At 53.6% G+C, this 25,535-nt stretch overlaps 55 non-coding genes across 55 annotated transcripts; 28 read left to right on the top strand and 27 right to left on the bottom strand.

Annotated features, from left to right (window-relative positions):
• The first annotated feature begins 81 nt into the window (after nucleotides 1-81).
• On the top strand, nucleotides 82-153 carry TRNAE-CUC (transfer RNA glutamic acid (anticodon CUC)). Its single transcript has one exon. It is a non-coding gene; the product is annotated as a tRNA-Glu (tRNA).
• Nucleotides 154-487: 334 nt separating this feature from the next.
• TRNAM-CAU (transfer RNA methionine (anticodon CAU)) lies at nucleotides 488-560 on the bottom strand. The gene has a single exon. It is a non-coding gene; the product is annotated as a tRNA-Met (tRNA).
• Nucleotides 561-1,016: 456 nt separating this feature from the next.
• Nucleotides 1,017-1,088, top strand: TRNAE-UUC (transfer RNA glutamic acid (anticodon UUC)). The gene has a single exon. It is a non-coding gene; the product is annotated as a tRNA-Glu (tRNA).
• Nucleotides 1,089-1,431: 343 nt separating this feature from the next.
• On the bottom strand, nucleotides 1,432-1,504 carry TRNAT-CGU (transfer RNA threonine (anticodon CGU)). The gene has a single exon. It is a non-coding gene; the product is annotated as a tRNA-Thr (tRNA).
• A 411-nt stretch (nucleotides 1,505-1,915) lies between these two features.
• Nucleotides 1,916-1,987, top strand: TRNAE-CUC (transfer RNA glutamic acid (anticodon CUC)). The gene has a single exon. It is a non-coding gene; the product is annotated as a tRNA-Glu (tRNA).
• A 334-nt stretch (nucleotides 1,988-2,321) lies between these two features.
• TRNAM-CAU (transfer RNA methionine (anticodon CAU)) lies at nucleotides 2,322-2,394 on the bottom strand. The gene has a single exon. It is a non-coding gene; the product is annotated as a tRNA-Met (tRNA).
• A 456-nt stretch (nucleotides 2,395-2,850) lies between these two features.
• On the top strand, nucleotides 2,851-2,922 carry TRNAE-UUC (transfer RNA glutamic acid (anticodon UUC)). Its single transcript has one exon. It is a non-coding gene; the product is annotated as a tRNA-Glu (tRNA).
• Nucleotides 2,923-3,265: 343 nt separating this feature from the next.
• TRNAT-CGU (transfer RNA threonine (anticodon CGU)) lies at nucleotides 3,266-3,338 on the bottom strand. Its single transcript has one exon. It is a non-coding gene; the product is annotated as a tRNA-Thr (tRNA).
• Nucleotides 3,339-3,749: 411 nt separating this feature from the next.
• Nucleotides 3,750-3,821, top strand: TRNAE-CUC (transfer RNA glutamic acid (anticodon CUC)). Its single transcript has one exon. It is a non-coding gene; the product is annotated as a tRNA-Glu (tRNA).
• A 334-nt stretch (nucleotides 3,822-4,155) lies between these two features.
• On the bottom strand, nucleotides 4,156-4,228 carry TRNAT-CGU (transfer RNA threonine (anticodon CGU)). Its single transcript has one exon. It is a non-coding gene; the product is annotated as a tRNA-Thr (tRNA).
• Nucleotides 4,229-4,684: 456 nt separating this feature from the next.
• TRNAE-UUC (transfer RNA glutamic acid (anticodon UUC)) lies at nucleotides 4,685-4,756 on the top strand. Its single transcript has one exon. It is a non-coding gene; the product is annotated as a tRNA-Glu (tRNA).
• A 343-nt stretch (nucleotides 4,757-5,099) lies between these two features.
• Nucleotides 5,100-5,172, bottom strand: TRNAT-CGU (transfer RNA threonine (anticodon CGU)). The gene has a single exon. It is a non-coding gene; the product is annotated as a tRNA-Thr (tRNA).
• A 411-nt stretch (nucleotides 5,173-5,583) lies between these two features.
• On the top strand, nucleotides 5,584-5,655 carry TRNAE-CUC (transfer RNA glutamic acid (anticodon CUC)). The gene has a single exon. It is a non-coding gene; the product is annotated as a tRNA-Glu (tRNA).
• Nucleotides 5,656-5,989: 334 nt separating this feature from the next.
• Nucleotides 5,990-6,065, bottom strand: TRNAM-CAU (transfer RNA methionine (anticodon CAU)). Its single transcript has one exon. It is a non-coding gene; the product is annotated as a tRNA-Met (tRNA).
• A 453-nt stretch (nucleotides 6,066-6,518) lies between these two features.
• Nucleotides 6,519-6,590, top strand: TRNAE-UUC (transfer RNA glutamic acid (anticodon UUC)). The gene has a single exon. It is a non-coding gene; the product is annotated as a tRNA-Glu (tRNA).
• Nucleotides 6,591-6,933: 343 nt separating this feature from the next.
• On the bottom strand, nucleotides 6,934-7,006 carry TRNAT-CGU (transfer RNA threonine (anticodon CGU)). Its single transcript has one exon. It is a non-coding gene; the product is annotated as a tRNA-Thr (tRNA).
• Nucleotides 7,007-7,417: 411 nt separating this feature from the next.
• Nucleotides 7,418-7,489, top strand: TRNAE-CUC (transfer RNA glutamic acid (anticodon CUC)). Its single transcript has one exon. It is a non-coding gene; the product is annotated as a tRNA-Glu (tRNA).
• Nucleotides 7,490-7,823: 334 nt separating this feature from the next.
• On the bottom strand, nucleotides 7,824-7,896 carry TRNAM-CAU (transfer RNA methionine (anticodon CAU)). The gene has a single exon. It is a non-coding gene; the product is annotated as a tRNA-Met (tRNA).
• Nucleotides 7,897-8,352: 456 nt separating this feature from the next.
• On the top strand, nucleotides 8,353-8,424 carry TRNAE-UUC (transfer RNA glutamic acid (anticodon UUC)). The gene has a single exon. It is a non-coding gene; the product is annotated as a tRNA-Glu (tRNA).
• Nucleotides 8,425-8,767: 343 nt separating this feature from the next.
• On the bottom strand, nucleotides 8,768-8,840 carry TRNAT-CGU (transfer RNA threonine (anticodon CGU)). The gene has a single exon. It is a non-coding gene; the product is annotated as a tRNA-Thr (tRNA).
• A 411-nt stretch (nucleotides 8,841-9,251) lies between these two features.
• Nucleotides 9,252-9,323, top strand: TRNAE-CUC (transfer RNA glutamic acid (anticodon CUC)). The gene has a single exon. It is a non-coding gene; the product is annotated as a tRNA-Glu (tRNA).
• Nucleotides 9,324-9,657: 334 nt separating this feature from the next.
• TRNAT-CGU (transfer RNA threonine (anticodon CGU)) lies at nucleotides 9,658-9,730 on the bottom strand. The gene has a single exon. It is a non-coding gene; the product is annotated as a tRNA-Thr (tRNA).
• A 456-nt stretch (nucleotides 9,731-10,186) lies between these two features.
• On the top strand, nucleotides 10,187-10,258 carry TRNAE-UUC (transfer RNA glutamic acid (anticodon UUC)). Its single transcript has one exon. It is a non-coding gene; the product is annotated as a tRNA-Glu (tRNA).
• Nucleotides 10,259-10,601: 343 nt separating this feature from the next.
• Nucleotides 10,602-10,674, bottom strand: TRNAT-CGU (transfer RNA threonine (anticodon CGU)). The gene has a single exon. It is a non-coding gene; the product is annotated as a tRNA-Thr (tRNA).
• Nucleotides 10,675-11,085: 411 nt separating this feature from the next.
• TRNAE-CUC (transfer RNA glutamic acid (anticodon CUC)) lies at nucleotides 11,086-11,157 on the top strand. Its single transcript has one exon. It is a non-coding gene; the product is annotated as a tRNA-Glu (tRNA).
• Nucleotides 11,158-11,491: 334 nt separating this feature from the next.
• Nucleotides 11,492-11,567, bottom strand: TRNAM-CAU (transfer RNA methionine (anticodon CAU)). Its single transcript has one exon. It is a non-coding gene; the product is annotated as a tRNA-Met (tRNA).
• A 453-nt stretch (nucleotides 11,568-12,020) lies between these two features.
• On the top strand, nucleotides 12,021-12,092 carry TRNAE-UUC (transfer RNA glutamic acid (anticodon UUC)). The gene has a single exon. It is a non-coding gene; the product is annotated as a tRNA-Glu (tRNA).
• Nucleotides 12,093-12,435: 343 nt separating this feature from the next.
• TRNAT-CGU (transfer RNA threonine (anticodon CGU)) lies at nucleotides 12,436-12,508 on the bottom strand. The gene has a single exon. It is a non-coding gene; the product is annotated as a tRNA-Thr (tRNA).
• A 411-nt stretch (nucleotides 12,509-12,919) lies between these two features.
• Nucleotides 12,920-12,991, top strand: TRNAE-CUC (transfer RNA glutamic acid (anticodon CUC)). Its single transcript has one exon. It is a non-coding gene; the product is annotated as a tRNA-Glu (tRNA).
• Nucleotides 12,992-13,325: 334 nt separating this feature from the next.
• TRNAM-CAU (transfer RNA methionine (anticodon CAU)) lies at nucleotides 13,326-13,398 on the bottom strand. Its single transcript has one exon. It is a non-coding gene; the product is annotated as a tRNA-Met (tRNA).
• A 456-nt stretch (nucleotides 13,399-13,854) lies between these two features.
• TRNAE-UUC (transfer RNA glutamic acid (anticodon UUC)) lies at nucleotides 13,855-13,926 on the top strand. The gene has a single exon. It is a non-coding gene; the product is annotated as a tRNA-Glu (tRNA).
• Nucleotides 13,927-14,269: 343 nt separating this feature from the next.
• Nucleotides 14,270-14,342, bottom strand: TRNAT-CGU (transfer RNA threonine (anticodon CGU)). Its single transcript has one exon. It is a non-coding gene; the product is annotated as a tRNA-Thr (tRNA).
• Nucleotides 14,343-14,753: 411 nt separating this feature from the next.
• Nucleotides 14,754-14,825, top strand: TRNAE-CUC (transfer RNA glutamic acid (anticodon CUC)). The gene has a single exon. It is a non-coding gene; the product is annotated as a tRNA-Glu (tRNA).
• A 334-nt stretch (nucleotides 14,826-15,159) lies between these two features.
• TRNAM-CAU (transfer RNA methionine (anticodon CAU)) lies at nucleotides 15,160-15,232 on the bottom strand. Its single transcript has one exon. It is a non-coding gene; the product is annotated as a tRNA-Met (tRNA).
• Nucleotides 15,233-15,688: 456 nt separating this feature from the next.
• TRNAE-UUC (transfer RNA glutamic acid (anticodon UUC)) lies at nucleotides 15,689-15,760 on the top strand. Its single transcript has one exon. It is a non-coding gene; the product is annotated as a tRNA-Glu (tRNA).
• A 343-nt stretch (nucleotides 15,761-16,103) lies between these two features.
• TRNAT-CGU (transfer RNA threonine (anticodon CGU)) lies at nucleotides 16,104-16,176 on the bottom strand. The gene has a single exon. It is a non-coding gene; the product is annotated as a tRNA-Thr (tRNA).
• A 411-nt stretch (nucleotides 16,177-16,587) lies between these two features.
• TRNAE-CUC (transfer RNA glutamic acid (anticodon CUC)) lies at nucleotides 16,588-16,659 on the top strand. The gene has a single exon. It is a non-coding gene; the product is annotated as a tRNA-Glu (tRNA).
• A 334-nt stretch (nucleotides 16,660-16,993) lies between these two features.
• TRNAM-CAU (transfer RNA methionine (anticodon CAU)) lies at nucleotides 16,994-17,066 on the bottom strand. The gene has a single exon. It is a non-coding gene; the product is annotated as a tRNA-Met (tRNA).
• Nucleotides 17,067-17,522: 456 nt separating this feature from the next.
• Nucleotides 17,523-17,594, top strand: TRNAE-UUC (transfer RNA glutamic acid (anticodon UUC)). The gene has a single exon. It is a non-coding gene; the product is annotated as a tRNA-Glu (tRNA).
• A 343-nt stretch (nucleotides 17,595-17,937) lies between these two features.
• Nucleotides 17,938-18,010, bottom strand: TRNAT-CGU (transfer RNA threonine (anticodon CGU)). The gene has a single exon. It is a non-coding gene; the product is annotated as a tRNA-Thr (tRNA).
• A 411-nt stretch (nucleotides 18,011-18,421) lies between these two features.
• TRNAE-CUC (transfer RNA glutamic acid (anticodon CUC)) lies at nucleotides 18,422-18,493 on the top strand. The gene has a single exon. It is a non-coding gene; the product is annotated as a tRNA-Glu (tRNA).
• Nucleotides 18,494-18,818: 325 nt separating this feature from the next.
• Nucleotides 18,819-18,891, bottom strand: TRNAM-CAU (transfer RNA methionine (anticodon CAU)). Its single transcript has one exon. It is a non-coding gene; the product is annotated as a tRNA-Met (tRNA).
• A 456-nt stretch (nucleotides 18,892-19,347) lies between these two features.
• Nucleotides 19,348-19,419, top strand: TRNAE-UUC (transfer RNA glutamic acid (anticodon UUC)). Its single transcript has one exon. It is a non-coding gene; the product is annotated as a tRNA-Glu (tRNA).
• Nucleotides 19,420-19,762: 343 nt separating this feature from the next.
• On the bottom strand, nucleotides 19,763-19,835 carry TRNAM-CAU (transfer RNA methionine (anticodon CAU)). Its single transcript has one exon. It is a non-coding gene; the product is annotated as a tRNA-Met (tRNA).
• Nucleotides 19,836-20,291: 456 nt separating this feature from the next.
• On the top strand, nucleotides 20,292-20,363 carry TRNAE-UUC (transfer RNA glutamic acid (anticodon UUC)). The gene has a single exon. It is a non-coding gene; the product is annotated as a tRNA-Glu (tRNA).
• Nucleotides 20,364-20,702: 339 nt separating this feature from the next.
• TRNAT-CGU (transfer RNA threonine (anticodon CGU)) lies at nucleotides 20,703-20,775 on the bottom strand. The gene has a single exon. It is a non-coding gene; the product is annotated as a tRNA-Thr (tRNA).
• Nucleotides 20,776-21,186: 411 nt separating this feature from the next.
• TRNAE-CUC (transfer RNA glutamic acid (anticodon CUC)) lies at nucleotides 21,187-21,258 on the top strand. The gene has a single exon. It is a non-coding gene; the product is annotated as a tRNA-Glu (tRNA).
• Nucleotides 21,259-21,592: 334 nt separating this feature from the next.
• On the bottom strand, nucleotides 21,593-21,665 carry TRNAM-CAU (transfer RNA methionine (anticodon CAU)). Its single transcript has one exon. It is a non-coding gene; the product is annotated as a tRNA-Met (tRNA).
• A 456-nt stretch (nucleotides 21,666-22,121) lies between these two features.
• Nucleotides 22,122-22,193, top strand: TRNAE-UUC (transfer RNA glutamic acid (anticodon UUC)). The gene has a single exon. It is a non-coding gene; the product is annotated as a tRNA-Glu (tRNA).
• A 343-nt stretch (nucleotides 22,194-22,536) lies between these two features.
• TRNAT-CGU (transfer RNA threonine (anticodon CGU)) lies at nucleotides 22,537-22,609 on the bottom strand. Its single transcript has one exon. It is a non-coding gene; the product is annotated as a tRNA-Thr (tRNA).
• Nucleotides 22,610-23,020: 411 nt separating this feature from the next.
• Nucleotides 23,021-23,092, top strand: TRNAE-CUC (transfer RNA glutamic acid (anticodon CUC)). Its single transcript has one exon. It is a non-coding gene; the product is annotated as a tRNA-Glu (tRNA).
• Nucleotides 23,093-23,426: 334 nt separating this feature from the next.
• Nucleotides 23,427-23,499, bottom strand: TRNAM-CAU (transfer RNA methionine (anticodon CAU)). The gene has a single exon. It is a non-coding gene; the product is annotated as a tRNA-Met (tRNA).
• A 456-nt stretch (nucleotides 23,500-23,955) lies between these two features.
• On the top strand, nucleotides 23,956-24,027 carry TRNAE-UUC (transfer RNA glutamic acid (anticodon UUC)). Its single transcript has one exon. It is a non-coding gene; the product is annotated as a tRNA-Glu (tRNA).
• An 819-nt stretch (nucleotides 24,028-24,846) lies between these two features.
• Nucleotides 24,847-24,918, top strand: TRNAE-CUC (transfer RNA glutamic acid (anticodon CUC)). Its single transcript has one exon. It is a non-coding gene; the product is annotated as a tRNA-Glu (tRNA).
• A 334-nt stretch (nucleotides 24,919-25,252) lies between these two features.
• On the bottom strand, nucleotides 25,253-25,325 carry TRNAM-CAU (transfer RNA methionine (anticodon CAU)). The gene has a single exon. It is a non-coding gene; the product is annotated as a tRNA-Met (tRNA).
• Nucleotides 25,326-25,535: the final 210 nt, after the last annotated feature.

Genomic DNA, 25,535 nt, shown 5'->3' with positions numbered 1-25,535 from the left:
CTCGCTCTGAGCGTGACGTAAAAGTAGAGTACTCAAAGCCAGAAAACTTTTTTGATTACTAGCTCAGCCCCACCCCATGGTTCCCATATGGTCTAGCGGTTAGGATTCCTGGTTCTCACCCAGGCGGCCCGGGTTCGACTCCCGGTATGGGAATGAGCCTTTTTCTAGACTTACACCAATCCAGAAACCGCGTTGCAGCGTTAAAGTCTTTGGGTCGGACCTGCTGTCGGCGGGCGGCCGCAAACGCCAAAGACCGCTTTTAGCCCTTCCTTCCTTCGGCACAAGACCCCAGTATGGCTTCATAGCTCAAAACGTTCTCATCTCTCCCTTCCAACTCCAAGGTGTCCAGGGAAGGGACTCAAAGACCCCCTGTATCCCCTCTGTCAGCTTGGCTCCCCTTAGTGTTTCATCGGTAACGTTTGGGTCCGCAGTGGCGAAGGACTGTGGTTATCGGGGCAAGAGGGAGAGAAAAATCTCGTGACAAAAGTGCCGCGTGTGAGGATCGAACTCACGACCTTCAGATTATGAGACTGACGCGCTACCTACTGCGCTAACGAGGCAACCGGAAGCGAGACTGTCAGCAGAACCCAGAGCATCGACTCGGCGCCGCTGAAAGATAGGTTAGGGTCAACTGAGGGTCACCTGAATCAAACGGCGTTTCCCCGTTGTGACTGGGTGCCTCTCTTGCCGAGATATGGCTGTTTTTCTCAATATGGAAATGAGCTCTTTGGCGGAATGAGGGCGTTGCCGCTCAACACTTTGGAGCAACGGCACCGCCCTGGTCGCTCCAGGGAGCTCTTTTGCGTATAAGACAAAAACAGCCATATCTGGGCAACGGAGGCACCCCTTCAGCAGGAGAAAACGCTGTTTGACTCAGGCGACCCTAACCTATCTGTCGGCGGGGCTGGGTTGATATGCCGGGTTCTGGTGACAGGCTCCCTCTAAGCGTGACGTAAAAGTAGAGTACTCAAAGCCAGGAAACTTTTTCGATAACTAGCTCAGCCTCACACCACAGTTCCCATATGGTCTAGCGGTTAGGATTCCTGGTTTTCACCCAGGCGGCCCGGGTTCGACTCCCGGTATGGGAATGAGCTTTTTTCTAAACTTGCACCAATCCTGAAACCGCATTGCGGCGTTAAAGCATTTGGGTCGGAGATGCTGTCGGCGGGCGGCCACAAACGCCCAAGACCGCTTTTAGCTCTTCCTTCCTTCGGCACAACACCCCAGTTTGGCTTCATAGATCAAAACGTTCCCAAAGTTCCCATCTCTCCCTTCTAACTCCAAGGTGTCCAGGGAAGGGACTCAAAGACCTCCTGTATCCCCTCTGTCAGCTTGGCTCCCCTTACCGTTTCATCGTTAACGTTTGGGTCCGCAGTGGCGACGGACTGTGGCTTTCGGGGCAAGAGGGATAGAAAAAGCTTGCGACAATTTTGCCCCGTGTCAGGATTGAACTCACGACCTTCAGATTACGAGACTGACACGCTACCTACTGCGCTAACGAGGCGACCGGAGGTGAACCTGTCAGCAGAACCCAGGGCATTGACTCCACCACCGCTGAAAGATAGGTTATGGTCACCTGAATCAAACAGTGCATCCCCCTTGTGACTGGGTGCCTCCCTTGCCGAGATATGGCTGTTTTTGTCAAGATGGAAATGAGCTCTTTGGAGGAATGAGCTCCCTGGTCGCTCCAGGGAGCTCTTTTGCGTATCGACAAAAACAGCCATATCTGGGCAACGGAGGCACCTCTTCAGCAGGGAAAAACGCTGTTTGATTCAGGCGACCTTAACCTATCTGTCGGCGGGGCTGGGTTGATATGCCGGGATCTGGTGACAGGCTCGCTCTGAGCGTGACGTAAAAGTAGAGTACTCAAAGCCAGAAAACTTTTTTGATTACTAGCTCAGCCCCACACCATGGTTCCCATATGGTCTAGCGGTTAGGATTCCTGGTTCTCACCCGGGCGGCCCGGGTTCGACTCCCGGTATGGGAATGAGCCCTTTTCTAGACTTACACCAATCCAGAAACCGCGTTGCAGCGTTAAAGTCTTTGGGTCGGACCTGCTGTCGGCGGGCGGCCGCAAACGCCAAAGACCGCTTTTAGCCCTTCCTTCCTTCGGCACAAGACCCCAGTATGGCTTCATAGCTGAAAACGTTCTCATCTTTCCCTTCCAACTCCAAGGTGTCCAGAGAAGGGACTCAAAGACCCCCTGTATCCCCTCTGTCAGCTAGGCTCCCCTTAGTGTTTCATCGGTAACGTTTGGGTCCGCAGTGGCGAAGGACTGTGGTTATCGGGGCAAGAGGGAGAGAAAAATCTCGTGACAAAAGTGCCCCGTGTGAGGATCGAACTCACGACCTTCAGATTATGAGACTGACGCGCTACCTACTGCGCTAACGAGGCAACCAGAAGCGAGTCTGTCAGCAGAACCCAGAGCATCGACTCGGCGCCGCTGAAAGATAGGTTAGGGTCAACTGAGGGTCACCTGAATCAAACGGCGTTTCCCCGTTGTGACTGGGTGCCTCTCTTGCCGAGATATGGCTGTTTTTCTCAATATGGAAATGAGCTCTTTGGCGGAATGAGGGCGTTGCCGCTCAACACTTTGGAGCAACAGCACCGCCCTGGTCGCTCCAGGGAGCTCTTTTGCGTATAAGACAAAAACAGCCATATCTGGGCAACGGAGGCACCCCTTCAGCAGGAGAAAACGCTGTTTGACTCAGGCGACCCTAACCTATCTGTCGGCGGGGCTGGGTTGATATGCCGGGTTATGGTGACAGGCTCCCTCTAAGCGTGACGTAAAAGTAGAGTACTCAAAGCCAAGAAACTTTTTCGATAACTAGCTCAGCCTCACACCACAGTTCCCATATGGTCTAGCGGTTAGGATTCCTGGTTTTCACCCAGGCGGCCTGGGTTCGACTCCCGGTATGGGAATGAGCTTTTTTCTAAACTTGCACCAATCCTGAAACCGCATTGCGGCGTTAAAGCATTTGGGTCGGAGATGCTGTCGGCGGGCGGCCACAAACGCCCAAGACCGCTTTTAGCTCTTCCTTCCTTCGGCACAACACCCCAGTTTGGCTTCATAGATCAAAACGTTCCCAAAGTTCCCATCTCTCCCTTCTAACTCCAAGGTGTCCAGGGAAGGGACTCAAAGACCTCCTGTATCCCCTCTGTCAGCTTGGCTCCCCTTACCGTTTCATCGTTAACGTTTGGGTCCGCAGTGGCGACGGACTGTGGCTTTCGGGGCAAGAGGGATAGAAAAAGCTTGCGACAATTTTGCCCCGTGTGAGGATTGAACTCACGAACTTCAGATTACGAGACTGACACGCTACCTACTGCGCTAAGGAGGCGACCGGAGGTGAACCTGTCAGCAGAACCCAGGGCATTGACTCCACCACCGCTGAAAGATAGGTTATGGTCACCTGAATCAAACAGTGCATCCCCCTTGTGACTGGGTGCCTCCCTTGCCGAGATATGGCTGTTTTTGTCAAGATGGAAATGAGCTCTTTGGAGGAATGAGCTCCCTGGTCGCTCCAGGGAGCTCTTTTGCGTATCGACAAAAACAGCCATATCTGGGCAACGGAGGCACCTCTTCAGCAGGGAAAAACGCTGTTTGATTCAGGCGACCTTAACCTATCTGTCGGCGGGGCTGGGTTGATATGCCGGGATCTGGTGACAGGCTCGCTCTGAGCGTGACGTAAAAGTAGAGTACTCAAAGCCAGAAAACTTTTTCGATTACTAGCTCAGCCCCACCCCATGGTTCCCATATGGTCTAGCGGTTAGGATTCCTGGTTCTCACCCAGGCGGCCCGGGTTCGACTCCCGGTTTGGGAATGAGCCTTTTTCTAGACTTACACCAATCCAGAAACCGCGTTGCAGCGTTAAAGTCTTTGGGTCGGACCTGCTGTCGGCGGGCGGCCGCAAACGCCAAAGACCGCTTTTAGCCCTTCCTTCCTTCGGCACAAGACCCCAGTATGGCTTCATAGCTCAAAACGTTCTCATCTCTCCCTTCCAACTCCAAGGTGTCCAGGGAAGGGACTCAAAGACCCCCTGTATCCCCTCTGTCAGCTTGGCTCCCCTTACCGTTTCATCGTTAACGTTTTGGTCCGCAGTGGCGACGGACTGTGGCTTTCGGGGCAAGAGGGATAGAAAAAGCTTGCGACAATTTTGCCCCGTGTCAGGATTGAACTCACGACCTTCAGATTACGAGACTGACGCGCTACCTACTGCGCTAACGAGGCAACCGGAAGCGAGCCTGTCAGCAGAACCCAGAGCATCGACTCGGCGCCGCTGAAAGATAGGTTAGGGTCAACTGAGGGTCACCTGAATCAAACGGCGTTTCCCCGTTGTGACTGGGTGCCTCTCTTGCCGAGATATGGCTGTTTTTCTCAATATGGAAATGAGCTCTTTGGCGGAATGAGGGCGTTGCCGCTCAACACTTTGGAGCAACAGCACCGCCCTGGTCGCTCCAGGGAGCTCTTTTGCGTATAAGACAAAAACAGCCATATCTGGGCAACGGAGGCACCCCTTCAGCAGGAGAAAACGCTGTTTGACTCAGGCGACCCTAACCTATCTGTCGGCGGGGCTGGGTTGATATGCCGGGTTCTGGTGACAGGCTCCCTCTAAGCGTGACGTAAAAGTAGAGTACTCAAAGCCAGGAAACTTTTTCGATAACTAGCTCAGCCTCACACCACAGTTCCCATATGGTCTAGCGGTTAGGATTCCTGGTTTTCACCCAGGCGGCCTGGGTTCGACTCCCGGTATGGGAATGAGCTTTTTTCTAAACTTGCACCAATCCTGAAACCGCATTGAGGCGTTAAAGCATTTGGGTCGGAGATGCTGTCGGCGGGCGGCCACAAACGCCCAAGACCGCTTTTAGCTCTTCCTTCCTTCGGCACAACACCCCAGTTTGGCTTCATAGATCAAAACGTTCCCAAAGTTCCCATCTCTCCCTTCTAACTCCAAGGTGTCCAGGGAAGGGACTCAAAGACCTCCTGTATCCCCTCTGTCAGCTTGGCTCCCCTTACCGTTTCATCGTTAACGTTTGGGTCCGCAGTGGCGACGGACTGTGGCTTTCGGGGCAAGAGGGATAGAAAAAGCTTGCGACAATTTTGCCCCGTGTCAGGATTGAACTCACGACCTTCAGATTACGAGACTGACACGCTACCTACTGCGCTAACGAGGCGACCGGTGGTGGACCTGTCAGCAGAACCCAGGGCATTGACTCCACCACCGCTGAAAGATAGGTTATGGTCACCTGAATCAAACAGTGCATCCCCCTTGTGACTGGGTGCCTCCCTTGCCGAGATATGGCTGTTTTTGTCAAGATGGAAATGAGCTCTTTGGAGGAATGAGCTCCCTGGTCGCTCCAGGGAGCTCTTTTGCGTATCGACAAAAACAGCCATATCTGGGCAACGGAGGCACCTCTTCAGCAGGGAAAAACGCTGTTTGATTCAGGCGACCTTAACCTATCTGTCGGCGGGGCTGGGTTGATATGCCGGGATCTGGTGACAGGCTCGCTCTGAGCGTGACGTAAAAGTAGAGTACTCAAAGCCAGAAAACTTTTTCGATTACTAGCTCAGCCCCACCCCATGGTTCCCATATGGTCTAGCGGTTAGGATTCCTGGTTCTCACCCAGGCGGCCCGGGTTCGACTCCCGGTATGGGAATGAGCCTTTTTCTAGACTTACACCAATCCAGAAACCGCGTTGCAGCGTTAAAGTCTTTGGGTCGGACCTGCTGTCGGCGGGCGGCCGCAAACGCCAAAGACCGCTTTTAGCCCTTCCTTCCTTCGGCACAAGACCCCAGTATGGCTTCATAGCTCAAAACGTTCTCATCTCTCCCTTCCAACTCCAAGGTGTCCAGGGAAGGGACTCAAAGACCCCCTGTATCCCCTCTGTCAGCTTGGCTCCCCTTAGTGTTTCATCGGTAACGTTTGGGTCCGCAGTGGCGAAGGACTGTGGTTATCGGGGCAAGAGGGAGAGAAAAATCTCGTGACAAAAGTGCTGCGTGTGAGGATCGAACTCACGACCTTCAGATTATGAGACTGACGCGCTACCTACTGCGCTAACGAGGCAACCGGAAGCAAGACTGTCAGCAGAACCCAGAGCATCGACTCGGCGCCGCTGAAAGATAGGTTAGGGTCAACTGAGGGTCACCTGAATCAAACGGCGTTTCCCCGTTGTGACTGGGTGCCTCTCTTGCCGAGATATGGCTGTTTTTCTCAATATGGAAATGAGCTCTTTGGCGGAATGAGGGCGTTGCCGCTCAACACTTTGGAGCAACGGCACCGCCCTGGTCGCTCCAGGGAGCTCTTTTGCGTATAAGACAAAAACAGCCATATCTGGGCAACGGAGGCACCCCTTCAGCAGGAGAAAACGCTGTTTGACTCAGGCGACCCTAACCTATCTGTCGGCGGGGCTGGGTTGATATGCCGGGTTCTGGTGACAGGCTCCCTCTAAGCGTGACGTAAAAGTAGAGTACTCAAAGCCAGGAAACTTTTTCGATAACTAGCTCAGCCTCACACCACAGTTCCCATATGGTCTAGCGGTTAGGATTCCTGGTTTTCACCCAGGCGGCCCGGGTTCGACTCCCGGTATGGGAATGAGCTTTTTTCTAAACTTGCACCAATCCTGAAACCGCATTGCGGCGTTAAAGCATTTGGGTCGGAGATGCTGTCGGCGGGCGGCCACAAACGCCCAAGACCGCCTTTAGCTCTTCCTTCCTTCGGCACAACACCCCAGTTTGGCTTCATAGATCAAAACGTTCCCAAAGTTCCCATCTCTCCCTTCTAACTCCAAGGTGTCCAGGGAAGGGACTCAAAGACCTCCTGTATCCCCTCTGTCAGCTTGGCTCCCCTTACCGTTTCATCGTTAACGTTTGGGTCCGCAGTGGCGACGGACTGTGGCTTTCGGGGCAAGAGGGATAGAAAAAGCTTGCGACAATTTTGCCCCGTGTCAGGATTGAACTCACGACCTTCAGATTACGAGACTGACACGCTACCTACTGCGCTAACGAGGCGACCGGAGGTGGACCTGTCAGCAGAACCCAGGGCATTGACTCCACCACCGCTGAAAGATAGGTTATGGTCACCTGAATCAAACAGTGCATCCCCCTTGTGACTGGGTGCCTCCCTTGCCGAGATATGGCTGTTTTTGTCAAGATGGAAATGAGCTCTTTGGAGGAATGAGCTCCCTGGTCGCTCCAGGGAGCTCTTTTGCGTATCGACAAAAACAGCCATATCTGGGCAACGGAGGCACCTCTTCAGCAGGGAAAAACGCTGTTTGATTCAGGCGACCTTAACCTATCTGTCGGCGGGGCTGGGTTGATATGCCGGGATCTGGTGACAGGCTCGCTCTGAGCGTGACGTAAAAGTAGAGTACTCAAAGCCAGAAAACTTTTTCGATTACTAGCTCAGCCCCACCCCATGGTTCCCATATGGTCTAGCGGTTAGGATTCCTGGTTCTCACCCAGGCGGCCCGGGTTCGACTCCCGGTATGGGAATGAGCCTTTTTCTAGACTTACACCAATCCAGAAACCGCGTTGCAGCGTTAAAGTCTTTGGGTCGGACCTGCTGTCGGCGGGCGGCCGCAAACGCCAAAGACCGCTTTTAGCCCTTCCTTCCTTCGGCACAAGACCCCAGTATGGCTTCATAGCTCAAAACGTTCTCATCTCTCCCTTCCAACTCCAAGGTGTCCAGGGAAGGGACTCAAAGACCCCCTGTATCCCCTCTGTCAGCTTGGCTCCCCTTAGTGTTTCATCGGTAACGTTTGGGTCCGCAGTGGCGAAGGACTGTGGTTATCGGGGCAAGAGGGAGAGAAAAATCTCGTGACAAAAGTGCCGCGTGTGAGGCTCGAACTCACGACCTTCAGATTATGAGACTGACGCGCTACCTACTGCGCTAACGAGGCAACCGGAAGCGAGCCTGTCAGCAGAACCCAGAGCATCGACTCGGCGCCGCTGAAAGATAGGTTAGGGTCAACTGAGGGTCACCTGAATCAAACGGCGTTTCCCCGTTGTGACTGGGTGCCTCTCTTGCCGAGATATGGCTGTTTTTCTCAATATGGAAATGAGCTCTTTGGCGGAATGAGGGCGTTGCCGCTCAACACTTTGGAGCAACAGCACCGCCCTGGTCGCTCCAGGGAGCTCTTTTGCGTATAAGACAAAAACAGCCATATCTGGGCAACGGAGGCACCCCTTCAGCAGGAGAAAACGCTGTTTGACTCAGGCGACCCTAACCTATCTGTCGGCGGGGCTGGGTTGATATGCCGGGTTATGGTGACAGGCTCCCTCTAAGCGTGACGTAAAAGTAGAGTACTCAAAGCCAAGAAACTTTTTCGATAACTAGCTCAGCCTCACACCACAGTTCCCATATGGTCTAGCGGTTAGGATTCCTGGTTTTCACCCAGGCGGCCTGGGTTCGACTCCCGGTATGGGAATGAGCTTTTTTCTAAACTTGCACCAATCCTGAAACCGCATTGCGGCGTTAAAGCATTTGGGTCGGAGATGCTGTCGGCGGGCGGCCACAAACGCCCAAGACCGCTTTTAGCTCTTCCTTCCTTCGGCACAACACCCCAGTTTGGCTTCATAGATCAAAACGTTCCCAAAGTTCCCATCTCTCCCTTCTAACTCCAAGGTGTCCAGGGAAGGGACTCAAAGACCTCCTGTATCCCCTCTGTCAGCTTGGCTCCCCTTACCGTTTCATCGTTAACGTTTGGGTCCGCAGTGGCGACGGACTGTGGCTTTCGGGGCAAGAGGGATAGAAAAAGCTTGCGACAATTTTGCCCCGTGTGAGGATTGAACTCACGAACTTCAGATTACGAGACTGACACGCTACCTACTGCGCTAAGGAGGCGACCGGAGGTGAACCTGTCAGCAGAACCCAGGGCATTGACTCCACCACCGCTGAAAGATAGGTTATGGTCACCTGAATCAAACAGTGCATCCCCCTTGTGACTGGGTGCCTCCCTTGCCGAGATATGGCTGTTTTTGTCAAGATGGAAATGAGCTCTTTGGAGGAATGAGCTCCCTGGTCGCTCCAGGGAGCTCTTTTGCGTATCGACAAAAACAGCCATATCTGGGCAACGGAGGCACCTCTTCAGCAGGGAAAAACGCTGTTTGATTCAGGCGACCTTAACCTATCTGTCGGCGGGGCTGGGTTGATATGCCGGGATCTGGTGACAGGCTCGCTCTGAGCGTGACGTAAAAGTAGAGTACTCAAAGCCAGAAAACTTTTTCGATTACTAGCTCAGCCCCACCCCATGGTTCCCATATGGTCTAGCGGTTAGGATTCCTGGTTCTCACCCAGGCGGCCCGGGTTCGACTCCCGGTTTGGGAATGAGCCTTTTTCTAGACTTACACCAATCCAGAAACCGCGTTGCAGCGTTAAAGTCTTTGGGTCGGACCTGCTGTCGGCGGGCGGCCGCAAACGCCAAAGACCGCTTTTAGCCCTTCCTTCCTTCGGCACAAGACCCCAGTATGGCTTCATAGCTCAAAACGTTCTCATCTCTCCCTTCCAACTCCAAGGTGTCCAGGGAAGGGACTCAAAGACCCCCTGTATCCCCTCTGTCAGCTTGGCTCCCCTTACCGTTTCATCGTTAACGTTTTGGTCCGCAGTGGCGACGGACTGTGGCTTTCGGGGCAAGAGGGATAGAAAAAGCTTGCGACAATTTTGCCCCGTGTCAGGATTGAACTCACGACCTTCAGATTACGAGACTGACGCGCTACCTACTGCGCTAACGAGGCAACCGGAAGCGAGCCTGTCAGCAGAACCCAGAGCATCGACTCGGCGCCGCTGAAAGATAGGTTAGGGTCAACTGAGGGTCACCTGAATCAAACGGCGTTTCCCCGTTGTGACTGGGTGCCTCTCTTGCCGAGATATGGCTGTTTTTCTCAATATGGAAATGAGCTCTTTGGCGGAATGAGGGCGTTGCCGCTCAACACTTTGGAGCAACAGCACCGCCCTGGTCGCTCCAGGGAGCTCTTTTGCGTATAAGACAAAAACAGCCATATCTGGGCAACGGAGGCACCCCTTCAGCAGGAGAAAACGCTGTTTGACTCAGGCGACCCTAACCTATCTGTCGGCGGGGCTGGGTTGATATGCCGGGTTCTGGTGACAGGCTCCCTCTAAGCGTGACGTAAAAGTAGAGTACTCAAAGCCAGGAAACTTTTTCGATAACTAGCTCAGCCTCACACCACAGTTCCCATATGGTCTAGCGGTTAGGATTCCTGGTTTTCACCCAGGCGGCCTGGGTTCGACTCCCGGTATGGGAATGAGCTTTTTTCTAAACTTGCACCAATCCTGAAACCGCATTGAGGCGTTAAAGCATTTGGGTCGGAGATGCTGTCGGCGGGCGGCCACAAACGCCCAAGACCGCTTTTAGCTCTTCCTTCCTTCGGCACAACACCCCAGTTTGGCTTCATAGATCAAAACGTTCCCAAAGTTCCCATCTCTCCCTTCTAACTCCAAGGTGTCCAGGGAAGGGACTCAAAGACCTCCTGTATCCCCTCTGTCAGCTTGGCTCCCCTTACCGTTTCATCGTTAACGTTTGGGTCCGCAGTGGCGACGGACTGTGGCTTTCGGGGCAAGAGGGATAGAAAAAGCTTGCGACAATTTTGCCCCGTGTCAGGATTGAACTCACGACCTTCAGATTACGAGACTGACACGCTACCTACTGCGCTAACGAGGCGACCGGTGGTGGACCTGTCAGCAGAACCCAGGGCATTGACTCCACCACCGCTGAAAGATAGGTTATGGTCACCTGAATCAAACAGTGCATCCCCCTTGTGACTGGGTGCCTCCCTTGCCGAGATATGGCTGTTTTTGTCAAGATGGAAATGAGCTCTTTGGAGGAATGAGCTCCCTGGTCGCTCCAGGGAGCTCTTTTGCGTATCGACAAAAACAGCCATATCTGGGCAACGGAGGCACCTCTTCAGCAGGGAAAAACGCTGTTTGATTCAGGCGACCTTAACCTATCTGTCGGCGGGGCTGGGTTGATATGCCGGGATCTGGTGACAGGCTCGCTCTGAGCGTGACGTAAAAGTAGAGTACTCAAAGCCAGAAAACTTTTTCGATTACTAGCTCAGCCCCACCCCATGGTTCCCATATGGTCTAGCGGTTAGGATTCCTGGTTCTCACCCAGGCGGCCCGGGTTCGACTCCCGGTATGGGAATGAGCCTTTTTCTAGACTTACACCAATCCAGAAACCGCGTTGCAGCGTTAAAGTCTTTGGGTCGGACCTGCTGTCGGCGGGCGGCCGCAAACGCCAAAGACCGCTTTTAGCCCTTCCTTCCTTCGGCACAAGACCCCAGTATGGCTTCATAGCTCAAAACGTTCTCATCTCTCCCTTCCAACTCCAAGGTGTCCAGGGAAGGGACTCAAAGACCCCCTGTATCCCCTCTGTCAGCTTGGCTCCCCTTAGTGTTTCATCGGTAACGTTTGGGTCCGCAGTGGCGAAGGACTGTGGTTATCGGGGCAAGAGGGAGAGAAAAATCTCGTGACAAAAGTGCTGCGTGTGAGGATCGAACTCACGACCTTCAGATTATGAGACTGACGCGCTACCTACTGCGCTAACGAGGCAACCGGAAGCAAGACTGTCAGCAGAACCCAGAGCATCGACTCGGCGCCGCTGAAAGATAGGTTAGGGTCAACTGAGGGTCACCTGAATCAAACGGCGTTTCCCCGTTGTGACTGGGTGCCTCTCTTGCCGAGATATGGCTGTTTTTCTCAATATGGAAATGAGCTCTTTGGCGGAATGAGGGCGTTGCCGCTCAACACTTTGGAGCAACGGCACCGCCCTGGTCGCTCCAGGGAGCTCTTTTGCGTATAAGACAAAAACAGCCATATCTGGGCAACGGAGGCACCCCTTCAGCAGGAGAAAACGCTGTTTGACTCAGGCGACCCTAACCTATCTGTCGGCGGGGCTGGGTTGATATGCCGGGTTCTGGTGACAGGCTCCCTCTAAGCGTGACGTAAAAGTAGAGTACTCAAAGCCAGGAAACTTTTTCGATAACTAGCTCAGCCTCACACCACAGTTCCCATATGGTCTAGCGGTTAGGATTCCTGGTTTTCACCCAGGCGGCCCGGGTTCGACTCCCGGTATGGGAATGAGCTTTTTTCTAAACTTGCACCAATCCTGAAACCGCATTGCGGCGTTAAAGCATTTGGGTCGGAGATGCTGTCGGCGGGCGGCCACAAACGCCCAAGACCGCCTTTAGCTCTTCCTTCCTTCGGCACAACACCCCAGTTTGGCTTCATAGATCAAAACGTTCCCAAAGTTCCCATCTCTCCCTTCTAACTCCAAGGTGTCCAGGGAAGGGACTCAAAGACCTCCTGTATCCCCTCTGTCAGCTTGGCTCCCCTTACCGTTTCATCGTTAACGTTTGGGTCCGCAGTGGCGACGGACTGTGGCTTTCGGGGCAAGAGGGATAGAAAAAGCTTGCGACAATTTTGCCCCGTGTCAGGATTGAACTCACGACCTTCAGATTACGAGACTGACACGCTACCTACTGCGCTAACGAGGCGACCGGAGGTGGACCTGTCAGCAGAACCCAGGGCATTGACTCCACCACCGCTGAAAGATAGGTTATGGTCACCTGAATCAAACAGTGCATCCCCCTTGTGACTGGGTGCCTCCCTTGCCGAGATATGGCTGTTTTTGTCAAGATGGAAATGAGCTCTTTGGAGGAATGAGCTCCCTGGTCGCTCCAGGGAGCTCTTTTGCGTATCGACAAAAACAGCCATATCTGGGCAACGGAGGCACCTCTTCAGCAGGGAAAAACGCTGTTTGATTCAGGCGACCTTAACCTATCTGTCGGCGGGGCTGGGTTGATATGCCGGGATCTGGTGACAGGCTCGCTCTGAGCGTGACGTAAAAGTAGAGTACTCAAAGCCAGAAAACTTTTTCGATTACTAGCTCAGCCCCACCCCATGGTTCCCATATGGTCTAGCGGTTAGGATTCCTGGTTCTCACCCAGGCGGCCCGGGTTCGACTCCCGGTATGGGAATGAGCCTTTTTCTAGACTTACACCAATCCAGAAACCGCGTTGCAGCGTTAAAGTCTTTGGGTCGGACCTGCTGTCGGCGGGCGGCCGCAAACGCCAAAGACCGCTTTTAGCCCTTCCTTCCTTCGGCACAAGACCCCAGTATGGCTTCATAGCTCAAAACGTTCTCATCTCTCCCTTCCAACTCCAAGGTGTCCAGGGAAGGGACTCAAAGACCCCCTGTATCCCCTCTGTCAGCTTGGCTCCCCTTAGTGTTTCATCGGTAACGTTTGGGTCCGCAGTGGCGAAGGACTGTGGTTATCGGGGCAAGAGGGAGAGAAAAATCTCGTGACAAAAGTGCCGCGTGTGAGGCTCGAACTCACGACCTTCAGATTATGAGACTGACGCGCTACCTACTGCGCTAACGAGGCAACCGGAAGCGAGCCTGTCAGCAGAACCCAGAGCATCGACTCGGCGCCGCTGAAAGATAGGTTAGGGTCAACTGAGGGTCACCTGAATCAAACGGCGTTTCCCCGTTGTGACTGGGTGCCTCTCTTGCCGAGATATGGCTGTTTTTCTCAATATGGAAATGAGCTCTTTGGCGGAATGAGGGCGTTGCCGCTCAACACTTTGGAGCAACAGCACCGCCCTGGTCGCTCCAGGGAGCTCTTTTGCGTATAAGACAAAAACAGCCATATCTGGGCAACGGAGGCACCCCTTCAGCAGGAGAAAACGCTGTTTGACTCAGGCGACCCTAACCTATCTGTCGGCGGGGCTGGGTTGATATGCCGGGTTATGGTGACAGGCTCCCTCTAAGCGTGACGTAAAAGTAGAGTACTCAAAGCCAGGAAACTTTTTCGATAACTAGCTCAGACTCACACCACAGTTCCCATATGGTCTAGCGGTTAGGATTCCTGGTTTTCACCCAGGCGGCCTGGGTTCGACTCCTGGTATGGGAATGAGCTTTTTTCTAAACTTGCACCAATCCTGAAACCGCATTGCGGCGTTAAAGCACTTGGGTCGGAGATGCTGTCGGCGGGCGGCCACAAACGCCCAAGACCGCTTTTAGCTCTTCCTTCCTTCGGCACAACACCCCAGTTTGGCTTCATAGATCAAAACGTTGCCAAAGTTCCCATCTCTCCCTTCTAACTCCAAGGTGTCCAGGGAAGGGACTCAAAGACCTCCTGTATCCCCTCTGTCAGCTTGGCTCCCCTTACCGTTTCATCGTTAACGTTTGGGTCCGCAGTGGCGACGGACTGTGGCTTTCGGGGCAAGAGGGATAGAAAAAGCTTGCGACAATTTTGCCCCGTGTCAGGATTGAACTCACGACCTTCAGATTACGAGACTGACACGCTACCTACTGCGCTAACGAGGCGACCGGAGGTGAACCTGTCAGCAGAACCCAGGGCATTGACTCCACCCCCGCTGAAAGATAGTTTATGGTCACCTGAATCAAACAGTGCATCCCCCTTGTGACTGGGTGCCTCCCTTGCCGAGATATGGCTGTTTTTGTCAAGATGGAAATGAGCTCTTTGGAGGAATGAGCTCCCTGGTCGCTCCAGGGAGCTCTTTTGCATATCGACAAAAACAGCCATATCTGGGCAACGGAGGCACCTCTTCAGCAGGGAAAAACGCTGTTTGATTCAGGCGACCTTAACCTATCTGTCGGCGGGGCTGGGTTGATATGCCGGGATCTGGTGACAGGCTCGCTCTGAGCGTGACGTAAAAGTAGAGTACTCAAAGCCAGAAAACTTTTTCGATTACTAGCTCAGCCCCACCCCATGGTTCCCGTATGGTCTAGCGGTTAGGATTCCTGGTTCTCACCCAGGCGGCCCGGGTTTGACTCCCGGTATGGGAATGAGCCTTTTTCTAGACTTACACCAATCCAGAAACCGCGTTGCAGCGTTAAAGTCTTTGGGTCGGACCTGCTGTCGGCGGGCGGCCGCAAACGCCAAAGACCGCTTTTAGCCCTTACTTCCTTCGGCACAAGACCCCAGTATGGCTTCATAGCTCAAAACGTTCTCATCTCTCCCTTCCAACTCCAAGGTGTCCAGGGAAGGGACTCAAAGACCCCCTGTATCCCCTCTGTCAGCTTGGCTCCCCTTAGTGTTTCATCGGTAACGTTTGGGTCCGCAGTGGCGAAGGACTGTGGTTATCGGGGCAAGAGGGAGAGAAAAATCTCGTGACAAAAGTGCCGCGTGTGAGGATCGAACTCACGACCTTCAGATTATGAGACTGACGCGCTACCTACTGCGCTAACGAGGCAACCGGAAGCGAGACTGTCAGCAGAACCCAGAGCATCGACTCGGCGCCGCTGAAAGATAGGTTAGGGTCAACTGAGGGTCACCTGAATCAAACGGCGTTTCCCCGTTGTGACTGGGTGCCTCTCTTGCCGAGATATGGCTGTTTTTCTCAATATGGAAATGAGCTCTTTGGCGGAATGAGGGCGTTGCCGCTCAACACTTTGGAGCAACAGCACCGCCCTGGTCGCTCCAGGGAGCTCTTTTGCGTATAAGACAAAAACAGCCATATCTGGGCAACGGAGGCACCCCTTCAGCAGGAGAAAACGCTGTTTGACTCAGGCGACCCTAACCTATCTGTCGGCGGGGCTGGGTTGATATGCCGGGTTCTGGTGACAGGCTCCCTCTAAGCGTGACGTAAAAGTAGAGTACTCAAAGCCAGGAAACTTTTTCGATAACTAGCTCAGCCTCACACCACAGTTCCCATATGGTCTAGCGGTTAGGATTCATGGTTTTCACCCAGGCGGCCCGGGTTCGACTCCCGGTATGGGAATGAGCTTTTTTCTAAACTTGCACCAATCCTGAAACCACATTGCGGCGTTAAAGCATTTGGGTCGGAGATGCTGTCGGCGGGCGGCCACAAACGCCCAAGACCGCTTTTAGCTCTTCCTTCCTTCGGCACAACACCCCAGTTTGGCTTCATAGATCAAAACGTTCCCAAAGTTCCCATCTCTCCCTTCTAACTCCAAGGTGTCCAGGGAAGGGACTCAAAGACCTCCTGTATCCCCTCTGTCAGCTTGGCTCCCCTTACCGTTTCATCGTTAACGTTTGGGTCCGCAGTGGCGACGGACTGTGGCTTTCGGGGCAAGAGGGATAGAAAAAGCTTGCGACAATTTTGCCCCGTGTCAGGATTGAACTCACGACCTTCAGATTACGAGACTGACACGCTACCTACTGCGCTAACGAGGCGACCGGAGGTGGACCTGTCAGCAGAACCCAGGGCATTGACTCCACCACCGCTGAAAGATAGGTTATGGTCACCTGAATCAAACAGTGCATCCCCCTTGTGACTGGGTGCCTCCCTTGCCGAGATATGGCTGTTTTTGTCAAGATGGAAATGAGCTCTTTGGAGGAATGAGCTCCCTGGTCGCTCCAGGGAGCTCTTTTGCGTATCGACAAAAACAGCCATATCTGGGCAACGGAGGCACCTCTTCAGCAGGGAAAAACGCTGTTTGATTCAGGCGACCTTAACCTATCTGTCGGCGGGGCTGGGTTGATATGCCGGGATCTGGTGACAGGCTCGCTCTGAGCGTGACGTAAAAGTAGAGTACTCAAAGCCAGAAAACTTTTTCGATTACTAGCTCAGCCCCACCCCATGGTTCCCATATGGTCTAGCGGTTAGGATTCCTGGTTCTCACCCAGGCGGCCCGGGTTCGACTCCCGGTATGGGAATGAGCCTTTTTCTAGACTTACACCAATCCAGAAACCGCGTTGCAGCGTTAAAGTCTTTGGGTCGGACCTGCTGTCGGCGGGCGGCCGCAAACGCCAAAGACCGCTTTTAGCCCTTCCTTCCTTCGGCACAAGACCCCAGTATGGCTTCATAGCTCAAAACGTTCTCATCTCTCCCTTCCAACTCCAAGGTGTCCAGGGAAGGGACTCAAAGACCCCCTGTATCCCCTCTGTCAGCTTGGCTCCCCTTAGTGTTTCATCGGTAACGTTTGGGTCCGCAGTGGCGAAGGACTGTGGTTATCGGGGCAAGAGGGAGAGAAAAATCTCGTGACAAAAGTGCCGCGTGTGAGGATCGAACTCACGACCTTCAGATTATGAGACTGACGCGCTACCTACTGCGCTAACGAGGCAACCGGAAGCGAGCCTGTCAGCAGAACCCAGAGCATCGACTCGGCGCCGCTGAAAGATAGGTTAGGGTCAACTGAGGGTCACCTGAATCAAACGGCGTTTCCCCGTTGTGACTGGGTGCCTCTCTTGCCGAGATATGGCTGTTTTTCTCAATATGGAAATGAGCTCTTTGGCGGAATGAGGGCGTTGCCGCTCAACACTTTGGAGCAACAGCACCGCCCTGGTCGCTCCAGGGAGCTCTTTTGCGTATAAGACAAAAACAGCCATATCTGGGCAACGGAGGCACCCCTTCAGCAGGAGAAAACGCTGTTTGACTCAGGCGACCCTAACCTATCTGTCGGCGGGGCTGGGTTGATATGCCGGGTTATGGTGACAGGCTCCCTCTAAGCGTGACGTAAAAGTAGAGTACTCAAAGCCAGGAAACTTTTTCGATAACTAGCTCAGCCTCACACCACAGTTCCCATATGGTCTAGCGGTTAGGATTCCTGGTTTTCACCCAGGCGGCCTGGGTTCGACTCCTGGTATGGGAATGAGCTTTTTTCTAAACTTGCACCAATCCTGAAACCGCATTGCGGCGTTAAAGCACTTGGGTCGGAGATGCTGTCGGCGGGCGGCCACAAACGCCCAAGACCGCTTTTAGCTCTTCCTTCCTTCGGCACAACACCCCAGTTTGGCTTCATAGATCAAAACGTTGCCAAAGTTCCCATCTCTCCCTTCTAACTCCAAGGTGTCCAGGGAAGGGACTCAAAGACCTCCTGTATCCCCTCTGTCAGCTTGGCTCCCCTTACCGTTTCATCGTTAACGTTTGGGTCCGCAGTGGCGACGGACTGTGGCTTTCGGGGCAAGAGGGATAGAAAAAGCTTGCGACAATTTTGCCCCGTGTCAGGATTGAACTCACGACCTTCAGATTACGAGACTGACACGCTACCTACTGCGCTAACGAGGCGACCGGAGGTGAACCTGTCAGCAGAACCCAGGGCATTGACTCCACCCCCGCTGAAAGATAGTTTATGGTCACCTGAATCAAACAGTGCATCCCCCTTGTGACTGGGTGCCTCCCTTGCCGAGATATGGCTGTTTTTGTCAAGATGGAAATGAGCTCTTTGGAGGAATGAGCTCCCTGGTCGCTCCAGGGAGCTCTTTTGCATATCGACAAAAACAGCCATATCTGGGCAACGGAGGCACCTCTTCAGCAGGGAAAAACGCTGTTTGATTCAGGCGACCTTAACCTATCTGTCGGCGGGGCTGGGTTGATATGCCGGGATCTGGTGACAGGCTCGCTCTGAGCGTGACGTAAAAGTAGAGTACTCAAAGCCAGAAAACTTTTTCGATTACTAGCTCAGCCCCACCCCATGGTTCCCATATGGTCTAGCGGTTAGGATTCCTGGTTCTCACCCAGGCGGCCCGGGTTCGACTCCCGGTATGGGAATGAGCCTTTTTCTAGACTTACACCAATCCAGAAACCGCGTTGCAGCGTTAAAGTCTTTGGGTCGGACCTGCTGTCGGCGGGCGGCCGCAAACGCCAAAGACCGCTTTTAGCCCTTCCTTCCTTCGGCACAAGACCCCAGTATGGCTTCATAGCTCAAAACGTTCTCATCTCTCCCTTCCAACTCCAAGGTAGGGACTCAAAGACCCCCTGTATCCCCTCTGTCAGCTTGGCTCCCCTTAGTGTTTCATCGGTAACGTTTGGGTCCGCAGTGGCGAAGTACTGTGGTTATCGGGGCAAGAGGGAGAGAAAAATCTCGTGACAAAAGTGCCCCGTGTGAGGATCGAACTCACGACCTTCAGATTATGAGACTGACGCGCTACCTACTACGCTAACGAGGCAACCGGAAGCGAGTCTGTCAGCAGAACCCAGAGCATCGACTCGGCGCCGCTGAAAGATAGGTTAGGGTCAACTGAGGGTCACCTGAATCAAACGGCGTTTCCCCGTTGTGACTGGGTGCCTCTCTTGCCGAGATATGGCTGTTTTTCTCAATATGGAAATGAGCTCTTTGGCGGAATGAGGGCGTTGCCGCTCAACACTTTGGAGCAACAGCACCGCCCTGGTCGCTCCAGGGAGCTCTTTTGCGTATAAGACAAAAACAGCCATATCTGGGCAACGGAGGCACCCCTTCAGCAGGAGAAAACGCTGTTTGACTCAGGCGACCCTAACCTATCTGTCGGCGGGGCTGGGTTGATATGCCGGGTTATGGTGACAGGCTCCCTCTAAGCGTGATGTAAAAGTAGAGTACTCAAAGCCAGGAAACTTTTTCGATAACTAGCTCAGCCTCACACCACAGTTCCCATATGGTCTAGCGGTTAGGATTCCTGGTTTTCACCCAGGCGGCCTGGGTTCGACTCCCGGTATGGGAATGAGCTTTTTTCTAAACTTGCACCAATCCTGAAACCGCATTGCGGCGTTAAAGCACTTGGGTCGGAGATGCTGTCGGCAGGCGGCCACAAACGCCCAAGACCGCTTTTAGCTCTTCCTTCCTTCGACACAACACCCCAGTTTGGCTTCATAGATCAAAACGTTCCCAAAGTTCCCATCTCTCCCTTCTAACTCCAAGGTGTCCAGGGAAGGGACTCAAAGACCCCCTGTATCCCCTCTGTCAGCTTGGCTCCCCTTAGTGTTTCATCGGTAACGTTTGGGTCCGCAGTGGCGAAGGACTGTGGTTATCGGGGCAAGAGGGAGAGAAAAATCTCGTGACAAAAGTGCCGCGTGTGAGGATCGAACTCACGACCTTCAGATTATGAGACTGACGCGCTACCTACTGCGCTAACGAGGCAACCGGAAGCGAGACTGTCAGCAGAACCCAGAGCATCGACTCGGCGCCGCTGAAAGATAGGTTAGGGTCAACTGAGGGTCACCTGAATCAAACGGCGTTTCCCCGTTGTGACTGGGTGCCTCTCTTGCCGAGATATGGCTGTTTTTCTCAATATGGAAATGAGCTCTTTGGCGGAATGAGGGCGTTGCCGCTCAACACTTTGGAGCAACGGCACCGCCCTGGTCGCTCCAGGGAGCTCTTTTGCGTATAAGACAAAAACAGCCATATCTGGGCAACGGAGGCACCCCTTCAGCAGGAGAAAACGCTGTTTGACTCAGGCGACCCTAACCTATCTGTCGGCGGGGCTGGGTTGATATGCCGGGTTCTGGTGACAGGCTCCCTCTAAGCGTGACGTAAAAGTAGAGTACTCAAAGCCAGGAAACTTTTTCGATAACTAGCTCAGCCTCACACCACAGTTCCCATATGGTCTAGCGGTTAGGATTCATGGTTTTCACCCAGGCGGCCCGGGTTCGACTCCCGGTATGGGAATGAGCTTTTTTCTAAACTTGCACCAATCCTGAAACCGCATTGCGGCGTTAAAGCATTTGGGTCGGAGATGCTGTCGGCGGGCGGCCACAAACGCCCAAGACCGCTTTTAGCTCTTCCTTCGGCACAACACCCCAGTTTGGCTTCATAGATCAAAACGTTGCCAAAGTTCCCATCTCTCCCTTCTAACTCCAAGGTGTCCAGGGAAGGGACTCAAAGACCTCCTGTATCCCCTCTGTCAGCTTGGCTCCCCTTACCGTTTCATCGTTAACGTTTGGGTCCGCAGTGGCGACGGACTGTGGCTTTCGGGGCAAGAGGGATAGAAAAAGCTTGCGACAATTTTGCCCCGTGTCAGGATTGAACTCACGACCTTCAGATTACGAGACTGACACGCTACCTACTGCGCTAACGAGGCGACCGGAGGTGGACCTGTCAGCAGAACCCAGGGCATTGACTCCACCCCCGCTGAAAGATAGTTTATGGTCACCTGAATCAAACAGTGCATCCCCCTTGTGACTGGGTGCCTCCCTTGCCGAGATATGGCTGTTTTTGTCAAGATGGAAATGAGCTCTTTGGAGGAATGAGCTCCCTGGTCGCTCCAGGGAGCTCTTTTGCGTATCGACAAAAACAGCCATATCTGGGCAACGGAGGCACCTCTTCAGCAGGGAAAAACGCTGTTTGATTCAGGCGACCTTAACCTATCTGTCGGCGGGGCTGGGTTGATATGCCGGGATCTGGTGACAGGCTCGCTCTGAGCGTGACGTAAAAGTAGAGTACTCAAAGCCAGAAAACTTTTTCGATTACTAGCTCAGCCCCACCCCATGGTTCCCATATGGTCTAGCGGTTAGGATTCCTGGTTCTCACCCAGGCGGCCCGGGTTCGCCTCCCGGTATGGGAATGAGCCTTTTTCTAGACTTACACCAATCCAGAAACCGCGTTGCAGCGTTAAAGTCTTTGGGTCGGACCTGCTGTCGGCGGGCGGCCGCAAACGCCAAAGACCGCTTTTAGCCCTTCCTTCCTTCGGCACAAGACCCCAGTATGGCTTCATAGCTCAAAACGTTCTCATCTCTCCCTTCCAACTCCAAGGTGTCCAGGGAAGGGACTCAAAGACCCCCTGTATCCCCTCTGTCAGCTTGGCTCCCCTTAGTGTTTCATCGGTAACGTTTGGGTCCGCAGTGGCGAAGGACTGTGGTTATCGGGGCAAGAGGGAGAGAAAAATCTCGTGACAAAAGTGCCGCGTGTGAGGATCGAACTCACGACCTTCAGATTATGAGACTGACGCGCTACCTACTGCGCTAACGAGGCAACCGGAAGCGAGACTGTCAGCAGAACCCAGAGCATCGACTCGGCGCCGCTGAAAGATAGGTTAGGGTCAACTGAGGGTCACCTGAATCAAACGGCGTTTCCCCGTTGTGACTGGGTGCCTCTCTTGCCGAGATATGGCTGTTTTTCTCAATATGGAAATGAGCTCTTTGGCGGAATGAGGGCGTTGCCGCTCAACACTTTGGAGCAACGGCACCGCCCTGGTCGCTCCAGGGAGCTCTTTTGCGTATAAGACAAAAACAGCCATATCTGGGCAACGGAGGCACCCCTTCAGCAGGAGAAAACGCTGTTTGACTCAGGCGACCCTAACCTATCTGTCGGCGGGGCTGGGTTGATATGCCGGGTTCTGGTGACAGGCTCCCTCTAAGCGTGACGTAAAAGTAGAGTACTCAAAGCCAGGAAACTTTTTCGATAACTAGCTCAGCCTCACACCACAGTTCCCATATGGTCTAGCGGTTAGGATTCCTGGTTTTCACCCAGGCGGCCCGGGTTCGACTCCCGGTATGGGAATGAGCTTTTTTCTAAACTTGCACCAATCCTGAAACCGCATTGCGGCATTAAAGCATTTGGGTCGGAGATGCTGTCGGCGGGCGGCCACAAACGCCCAAGACCGCTTTTAGCTCTTCCTTCCTTCGGCACAACACCCCAGTTTGGCTTCATAGATCAAAACGTTCCCAAAGTTCCCATCTCTCCCTTCTAACTCCAAGGTGTCCAGGGAAGGGACTCAAAGACCTCCTGTATCCCCTCTGTCAGCTTGGCTCCCCTTACCGTTTCATCGTTAACGTTTGGGTCCGCAGTGGCGACGGACTGTGGCTTTCGGGGCAAGAGGGATAGAAAAAGCTTGCGACAATTTTGCCCCGTGTCAGGATTGAATTCACGACCTTCAGATTACGAGACTGACACGCTACCTACTGCGCTAACGAGGCGACCGGAGGTGAACCTGCCAGCAGAACCCAGGGCATTGACTCCACCCCCGCTGAAAGATAGTTTATGGTCACCTGAATCAAACAGTGCATCCCCCTTGTGACTGGGTGCCTCCCTTGCCGAGATATGGCTGTTTTTGTCAAGATGGAAATGAGCTCTTTGGAGGAATGAGCTCCCTGGTCGCTCCAGGGAGCTCTTTTGCGTATCGACAAAAACAGCCATATCTGGGCAACGGAGGCACCTCTTCAGCAGGGAAAAACGCTGTTTGATTCAGGCGACCTTAACCTATCTGTCGGCGGGGCTGGGTTGATATGCCGGGATCTGGTGACAGGCTCGCTCTGAGCGTGACGTAAAAGTAGAGTACTCAAAGCCAGAAAACTTTTTCGATTACTAGCTCAGCCCCACCCCATGGTTCCCATATGATCTAGCGGTTAGGATTCCTGGTTCTCACCCAGGCGGCCCGGGTTCGACTCCCGGTATGGGAATGAGCCTTTTTCTAGACTTACACCAATCCAGAAACCGCGTTGCAGCGTTAAAGTCTTTGGGTCGGACCTGCTGTCGGCGGGCGGCCGCAAACGCCAAAGACCGCTTTTAGCCCTTCCTTCCTTCGGCACAAGACCCCAGTATGGCTTCATAGCTCAAAACGTTCTCATCTTTCCCTTCCAACTCCAAGGTGTCCAGGGAAGGGACTCAAAGACCCCCTGTATCCCCTCTGTCAGCTTGGCTCCCCTTAGTGTTTCATCGGTAACGTTTGGGTCCGCAGTGGCGAAGGACTGTGGTTATCGGGGCAAGAGGGAGAGAAAAATCTCGTGACAAAAGTGCCCCGTGTGAGGATCGAACTCACGACCTTCAGATTATGAGACTGACGCGCTACCTACTGCGCTAACGAGGCAACCGGAAGCGAGTCTGTCAGCAGAACCCAGAGCATCGACTCGGCGCCGCTGAAAGATAGGTTAGGGTCAACTGAGGGTCACCTGAATCAAACGGCGTTTCCCCGTTGTGACTGGGTGCCTCTCTTGCCGAGATATGGCTGTTTTTCTCAATATGGAAATGAGCTCTTTGGCGGAATGAGGGCGTTGCCGCTCAACACTTTGGAGCAACAGCACCGCCCTGGTCGCTCCAGGGAGCTCTTTTGCGTATAAGACAAAAACAGCCATATCTGGGCAATGGAGGCACCCCTTCAGCAGGAGAAAACGCTGTTTGACTCAGGCGACCCTAACCTATCTGTCGGCGGGGCTGGGTTGATATGCCGGGTTATGGTGACAGGCTCCCTCTAAGCGTGACGTAAAAGTAGAGTACTCAAAGCCAGGAAACTTTTTCGATAACTAGCTCAGCCTCACACCACAGTTCCCATATGGTCTAGCGGTTAGGATTCCTGGTTTTCACCCAGGCGGCCTGGGTTCGACTCCCGGTATGGGAATGAGCTTTTTTCTAAACTTGCACCAATCCTGAAACCGCATTGCGGCGTTAAAGCACTTGGGTCGGAGATGCTGTCGGCGGGCGGCCACAAACGCCCAAGACCGCTTTTAGCTCTTCCTTCCTTCGGCACAACACCCCAGTTTGGCTTCATAGATCAAAACGTTCCCAAAGTTCCCATCTCTCCCTTCTAACTCCAAGGTGTCCAGGGAAGGGACTCAAAGACCTCCTGTATCCCCTCTGTCAGCTTGGCTCCCCTTACCGTTTCATCGTTAACGTTTGGGTCCGCAGTGGCGACGGACTGTGGCTTTCGGGGCAAGAGGGATAGAAAAAGCTTGCGACAATTTTGCCCCGTGTGAGAATTGAACTCACGACCTTCAGATTACGAGTCTGACACGCTACCTAACGAGGCGACCGGAGGTGAACCTGTCAGCAGAACCCAGGGCATTGACTCCACCACCGCTGAAAGATAGGTTATGGTCACCTGAATCAAACAGTGCATCCCCCTTGTGACTGGGTGCCTCCCTTGCCGAGATATGGCTGTTTTTGTCAAGATGGAAATGAGCTCTTTGGAGGAATGAGCTCCCTGGTCGCTCCAGGGAGCTCTTTTGCGTATCGACAAAAACAGCCATATCTGGGCAACGGAGGCACCTCTTCAGCAGGGAAAAACGCTGTTTGATTCAGGCGACCTTAACCTATCTGTCGGCGGGGCTGGGTTGATATGCCGGGATCTGGTGACAGGCTCGCTCTGAGCGTGACGTAAAAGTAGAGTACTCAAAGCCAGAAAACTTTTTCGATTACTAGCTCAGCCCCACCCCATGGTTCCCATATGGTCTAGCGGTTAGGATTCCTGGTTCTCACCCAGGCGGCCCGGGTTCGACTCCCGGTATGGGAATGAGCCTTTTTCTAGACTTACACCAATCCAGAAACCGCGTTGCAGCGTTAAAGTCTTTGGGTCGGACCTGCTGTCGGCGGGCGGCCGCAAACGCCAAAGACCGCTTTTAGCCCTTCCTTCCTTCGGCACAAGACCCCAGTATGGCTTCATAGCTCAAAACGTTCTCATCTCTCCCTTCCAACTCCAAGGTGTCCAGGGAAGGGACTCAAAGACCCCCTGTATCCCCTCTGTCAGCTTGGCTCCCCTTAGTGTTTCATCGGTAACGTTTGGGTCCGCAGTGGCGAAGGACTGTGGTTATCGGGGCAAGAGGGAGAGAAAAATCTCGTGACAAAAGTGCCGCGTGTGAGGATCGAACTCACGACCTTCAGATTATGAGACTGACGCGCTACCTACTGCGCTAACGAGGCAACCGGAAGCGAGACTGTCAGCAGAACCCAGAGCATCGACTCGGCGCCGCTGAAAGATAGGTTAGGGTCAACTGAGGGTCACCTGAATCAAACGGCGTTTCCCCGTTGTGACTGGGTGCCTCTCTTGCCGAGATATGGCTGTTTTTCTCAATATGGAAATGAGCTCTTTGGCGGAATGAGGGCGTTGCCGCTCAACACTTTGGAGCAACG

Source organism: Leptodactylus fuscus, chromosome 5 (assembly GCF_031893055.1).
Source record: "Leptodactylus fuscus isolate aLepFus1 chromosome 5, aLepFus1.hap2, whole genome shotgun sequence".
Classification (NCBI taxonomy): domain Eukaryota; kingdom Metazoa; phylum Chordata; class Amphibia; order Anura; family Leptodactylidae; genus Leptodactylus; species Leptodactylus fuscus.
This window is presented reverse-complemented; position numbering and strand designations above follow the sequence as displayed.